Here is a 6,624-nt window from a genome sequence, read left to right as displayed (position 1 = left end):
TTCCGCCATGTGAATGTGGAATCGTCAGATCCTCACTGCAAGGAGTTCTCACCCTACACTATCACAGTGGAGATCCAAACAAGTTTGTCCCGCCACTCAAATCCTTCTCTGGGGATTGCGATGGCAGATATTCTTCTCCACAATCCCTAGCTGTATTATTCACTGAATAGGGAGTTTGTCCGTATGTGCAGCACAGACCCATCTGTGTTATGATCTGTCGTTGTCTCGCTAAATTATGAATTGCTTTACCAAGAGAAATCTGCCGGAGGCCACCACTTTCTGGGTTTGGGAGAATGCTGAAGAGCATATTTATTTTGCGAGGCATATGGTCATAATATGGCTCTTGGTGCTGACTGATGCTCTAGTGTTTGTATACAGAGATCTTGCTTTTGCCCTTTGTTGCTAATTGTTTTAATGCAGTTATGACTCCTTTGGAGTTCTGTGCTGTTTGTTTTATTTTTAGGACTTTGTCTTCATTACTTGAACATAAGGTGCCTTGAGTATTTGTTTGAAAGGAAAGATATACATTTGCAACATATATAAAATAAATAAGTGAAATGTACAATCACATCTTGGCACTGTCTGCTTCTCATTGAGAAACAATGGCAAGTCACTCCACAATTCCTTCAAGCAGGGGGTTATTTGGGGAAATCTAAGGAATGGTTGTGGCAGGGCCGTCTTAAGCAGGTCAGGCGCCCTGGCGCCATGGTGCGCAGATTGCTCCGGCACCCCGCCCCACCCTGTTTCTTCCTGCACTGGTGGTTTCTGCGAGGCTTCGCCGCGCAGTGCCCCCCTGCCGCCCCACACCACCCAGCCTACCCATAGAGCCGGCCCTGGGTTGTGGACACTACAAAATACTGGAGATGCTGAGAACCTGCACCAATTCCAGAAAGCAACACTTATATAAACAACACCTCCAAACAAATACAGTAAAACAGAAAAAAGGCAGGGACGCCCCCTCCCTCCCCCGAATAGGCATCCCTGGGAGGAAATGGGTGGGTCAGGGGTATCAAATGAAGTGTCTGATGTTGCCATCATGACCATAACACTGCATTGAGGACACTGGTCTTAACAGAATCAAACTCTCTCTGTGAATATCATAGATAGGCATGCACACTTCAGTAAGACAATGTATTAAAGGCATTTAAGTCAAACCCACCTTCCCACCCGCCAGCTGTTGGCTGAGGTTTTGTGTTGTCATGAGACGCTATGAGGGAGGCTGCACATAGCAGAATGCTGACAAACGGCACAGGTTCTGTGAGAGAAATGAGAGATCATTTTCGCTAGGTAAACCATGACACTTAGAGCAGGAGGGGCTGAGTGGGCAAGACAAACCAGCCACCACTGGGTAGAACAGACACAGCACCTTGTGAAAGAAATAGAACTTCCATATTTTGGCTCCCAGGGCCAGTCCAGGATGTTTTTGCCACTAAAGGCAATACAGAAGATACTGCAGAAGATACCAGAACCTGCCTCACCTAGCCTCATGGGCAGGCCAGCCCTTTTAGCTCCATATATACAGTAGCTTGCACTGTCTCATATTTTGGACTTGCCATGGCTTACTGGCCATCGCAGACCTGGGGCATATCCACCTCAGCACTGGCTTCCTCGGAGAGATTGCGTGACACCCTTTGAGGGGCATTGGAATCCTGTGGTAATTTCTGCAGACAGTTTCCTACTTCCTGCCACGCCAGTCAGAATGTCAAACAATTTGGTACAGCGGGCAGCTGTAGGTCCCCAGCTAATTTACTTTCAACCGTCTGGCTTTCCTGGAAAGTAGGGTTTCTTTGGTTCATTAAGATTTAAACAAAAAAACCAAGCATATAGCATCCAGCTCTGTGGAAACCAGAACTTTTTAACAGTGCCTCAGTTCAAGAGCTCTTTCCGAGTGTGTTATTAATGTACATGTTTGAAAATGCAACACAGCTGTGCTTTTTTTCTAATTAGGGCCCTGTGTCTGTTGACTCTTTCTTATTCAAGGTGGCAGGAAAGAGAGCGAGAGACATTGGCCTGGGGTTTTGTGGGAGGCTAGCCTGGCCTGCCCACACTAACACTTCCCTGAGCTTGTTGGAGGAGAGGAGAGGTGAAAGGAAGAGGCCCCAAGGCAGAAAGTAACCTTTGAATCCACCCAGCATCCCACAGGAGGGCTGGTTGGAACATGCAGATGTTATGCTGGAGAAATCCAGTTGAGGGTTTGAGCTGTAGAAGTGTTTTTAGTGGAAACATATGCAAGGAGCAAAAGGGGCTGATGCTGGAAAATGGAAATGTTTATGCAAAGCAAAGTGTCTTTTATAAAATCCACTGTAAAATTCTACACTGCTGGGGAGAACTTGAGGCTGCACCTTTGACTAGCTAATGTGCTTAGTTCCTGAAAAAAGTTACAGCCCAGTGCAGAAGGATGGTGGGGGCTGACTTGTGCTCATCGAGGTGACTGTTAATGGAGAGATATCTTTCATTCATCTATTAGAAGTAAATAAATGTTTCAAAAAATCTGTTTATTTTGTGATTTTTTTAAAAAGAGGCATTTGTATGCTAAAAACCTCCTCCCCTTCTCCCTTCATCACTGCCCTCCTTCCTGCTCTTTAGGGCTCACCAGCAGCACAAGGATATGTGGATTTTAAGGTTTCAACCATTTCCCAGTGAAGATGTCATAGACAAAAATGAAATTGAATACAGTGTAATCATTTTTGTCAAACAGTTTTTGCTTGCTTTTGATATGTGTGTGTATGTATGTGTGTGTGTGCATTTCAGGTTTCTAAAAATAAATAAATACATTTATACATACAAAATTTGGCCATCAACAAGCCTGCATTTTGAGGTTCCAGCTCTTACTTTTTGCTTTATTTACTATACATCTGGTTGTATGTTTGTATCTGCTCTGTTTATAGGATAGGTAACATGTTATTGCTACCATTTCATTCAATCTGCTGAACAGCTTTGTGTGATTGAAAAGCTTGTGTGCTGCTATCAAAGTCGGTTCACCAAAAAAGGTTTGATTCATGCTTGCCCTGAGCACCATGATAGTTGTGGAAGGGTGGGGCACGAATGCATTTTATAATAATGAATGAATACATACATTAATAGTCTCTTATCCAATCTACAAAAACAATACTAAATTGTTTGATTGATGATTGATTGGCTCTGAATTATTAGTTGCAATGGAGATTACAATGCAAGGCTAGTTGAAATGAAGGCCCGTGTATTGTGTTTTCTGGAAAGGAGGCAATTCCAAGCCAATGTCATTCGGTTATGCTAAGGGGAATATATTCAGATAGTTCAGTAGCTCAGCAAGAAATAAATTAGCTCCTGCTTTCCTGTATTCTGGCCAAAGAGTGCAACACTTCTGGACAACTGATAAGCACTTAAGCATCTGGCACTTATTTTTTATGTTGTTATAGTTTTATTTCAATAAAACAATTAAATCATATAACTTTTAACAGATCTGATGTAGGTTTTTGTTGTTTTGCACTGACCCACAGTGCCCCCAAGTGTAACCCTAAGCCCCCATCACCACCTTAACACTGCTACTGACAGGGGCCATCTGGATTTATTTTGTTCCACTTGCTTCCTGTCCTGCTCCTTGAGCTCTGCTCTGCTTACTTTTCTAACACAAAACATGCCAGGACTCAAGCCTACCAGACAATCAAGGCCTGTGCATCTTAGCATACCTTTTCTTCAATGCTTTTGGCACAAACAAATCCAGCCCCTCTATGCTACTGCTGCAGAATGCTGGACTATCCACCACTGTGAGCCATGCTGGCTGGGGCAAGAGCAGGTGCCGGCTAAAATCACGATGTGGGGAAAACTGCAAAGCCAGCCAATGCCTCTACCTAGCTCATCCTTATTTCAGACATTGTGATATATCTGCATATTGCGATCTTTAGCTGGTGATATACCAACATGTTGAAAAGCAGATATTGCCCAGCCCTGCTCAAGTCACCCCACACACTGTCTGCACATTCAGGGGGAGTTCTGAAGGAGGGAACCCGATCTATGCAGGAAAGCTCACTGTGTGATTTAGAATCCTGATTGTGATGGGTGGGTCCAGTAAGGGGTGTGGCATCATGGGCGGAGTTAATTGCATGAACCAGGAAGCCTCCTATCAAAGACTGTCACCTGCAAGAATATACCAACAATAGTGATGGGGGGAGGGGATTTGAGCTACTTTGTCCAAACTAAGCCTCAATCCTATGTAGGAGTGCCAGCTTGGCCCTAGTGCTGAAATTTGTGTGTGCCTGGCCTCTTCATGGGGAATTTTGTGGGTGCTCGGGCACCCAGGGAGCTAGCACCTACGATCCTATGCAAGCATACTAGGGGAGTAAGCCTCATCAAACTCAATGGGATTTACTGCCAAAGGATTGAGCTGTAAATCTACAGTGCATGCGGGTTACTGAAAAGAGACAGCTGCCCTCCCACCCCCTCTACAGCCCTGGCTGGAGTGGGATCAACTTTGATGGATCATGTGGCAAAACCTATAGCAGAGTTACACTGCGTGCAATAATGAGGCAAAGGTATTTGCTTTGTCTCCTGCAGCAGCTGCCTGGGTGGTTTCTGTTCTGCAGATGAAACTGAGCAGCTTGCTGGTTTTTCTCCAGTGGTGAATTAATGTGAGGAAATGATGGTTTTTAATGGTCAGATGCAGCGTAGTGAGATTTGCTGCTGTGCTGCTGTTACGCTGGAGACAGGAGAGGCTCTGCAGGGTGATGTAGAAAGCAGGCTGCTATCTGGTTCCCTGGAAAGTTGCCAATAACAGGGAGCTGTGTCTGAGACTGAACTACACCTGTGTCCAAACTGATTCCACAAGCTGAACGGAGTCAATGTGGCTGTGTGGTTAGAGTGCTGGACTAAGACCTGGGAGACCAGGGTTTGAATTTCCACTCAGCCATAAAGTTCACAGCCAACCTACTAACTTTTAGCCAACCTACTTCACATGGTTATTGTGAGGATAAAAACAGGGAGGAGCAGAAAACCCTCTATGCCACCTTGAGCTCTTTGGAGGAAAGGTGGGATATAAATGTAAACGAATAAAACTAGCAAAGGATGTGCAAGTTACTTTACTCCCATCTCCCTCAATGCACTCAGGTGTGCACTTTAGTCAGTCAGAGACTACAGAATAGTCCTTTGACCCTTTGGCACCAGGACCAGACTTCAGATAAGATGCTTAGTCACTGGTAAATAAAGGTAAAGGGACCCCTGACCGTTAGGTCCAGACGCAGGCGACTCTGGGGTTGCAGCGCTCATCTCGCTTTATTGGCCGAGGGAGCCTGGCGTACAGCTTCCGGGTCATGTGGCCAGCATGACTAAGCCACTTCTGGCAAACCAGAGCAGTGCACGGAAACGCTGTTTACCTTCCCGCTGTAGCGGTACCTATTTATCTACTTGCACTTTGATGTGCTTTCGAACTGCTAGGTGGGCAGGAGCAGGGACCAAGCAACGGGAGCTCACCCTGTCGCAAGGATTCAAACCGCCGACCTTCTGATCGGCAAGCCCTAGGCTCTGTGGTTTAGACCACAGCACCACCCACATCCCTTAGTCACTGGTAATAATAATAATAATAATAATAATAATAATAATAATAATAATAATTTATTTATACCCCACCCATCTGGCTGGGCTTCCCCTGCCACTCTGGGTGGCTTCCCACAAACATTAAAATACATCAAATATCACAGATTAAAAACTTCCCTATATATAGGTTGATCTATATACCAAAAAGTTATCCTGATGAGTTATCTACAGCTGTATCCATTGCTTTAGTGAAGTGGTGGTCCAGTGAAGATAACGGATCCTACCATGTGGCAGAGCAGCTCTCTGCTGAATCTGAAGCCCTATTAACACACCATTACAATGGTGTGCACAAAATTTGCAAGGGGATTCAAATGGGTAGCAGTGGGCAAATCAGCTCTCAAGTCAACCCTTATTATTATTTATTGAATTTATATACCTCCCTATACCCGGAGGTCTCATATCAGAGCAAGTGTCTCCCCAACCAGACATGTTTAAGAGGCTGAGCCATAGAAGTTTTATAATCTCTCAATAAAATCTCACTCAAGCAAAGTAAATCTTTGGGAAAGTCTTGTAGATTTGCCAGCCAAAGCCTTGTCTAGGACACTCTCTGTGTGCTGGGGCTGCACGTCTGGCTCGTCCCTGAACGTTAGCTTTGATTTCATCCCTGAATAACATAAATAAATAAAAACCCTGAAGCTCATTATTAATAATAGAGCAGTCCTGAAACAGGGAGCTGCACATCTCCGCTCTCTCAAGGTTCTTGCACAGCAGCAGCAAGAGTTCAAAATGCTGTTGCTCCCGTCTGTTTGTGTGCCAAGACCACAGAGGTAGGCCTCTAGCGAGAAGGAATGCTGCCTGGCAACGTTTTGAAGTTTGGCCTCAAATTTTGGTGACATTTTTTGTTTAGTTTAGTTTCTGTTTGCACTTTGGGGATGAAATAACCTTGATATGTTTTAAATGTATACCCCATACATTCAGCTCTTATGAGCAAAGCCCCAAATCTGTATTGCATTATTCATTCAATAATAATAATAATAATAGTAATAATTATACCCTGCCCATCTAACTGGGTTTCCCCAGCCACTCTGGGCGGCTCCCAATCAAATATTAAAAACA

This window comes from Zootoca vivipara, chromosome 2 (genome assembly GCF_965207765.1).
Source record: "Zootoca vivipara chromosome 2, rZooViv2.hap1.1, whole genome shotgun sequence".
Classification (NCBI taxonomy): Eukaryota; Metazoa; Chordata; class Lepidosauria; order Squamata; family Lacertidae; genus Zootoca; species Zootoca vivipara.
This window is presented reverse-complemented; position numbering follows the sequence as displayed.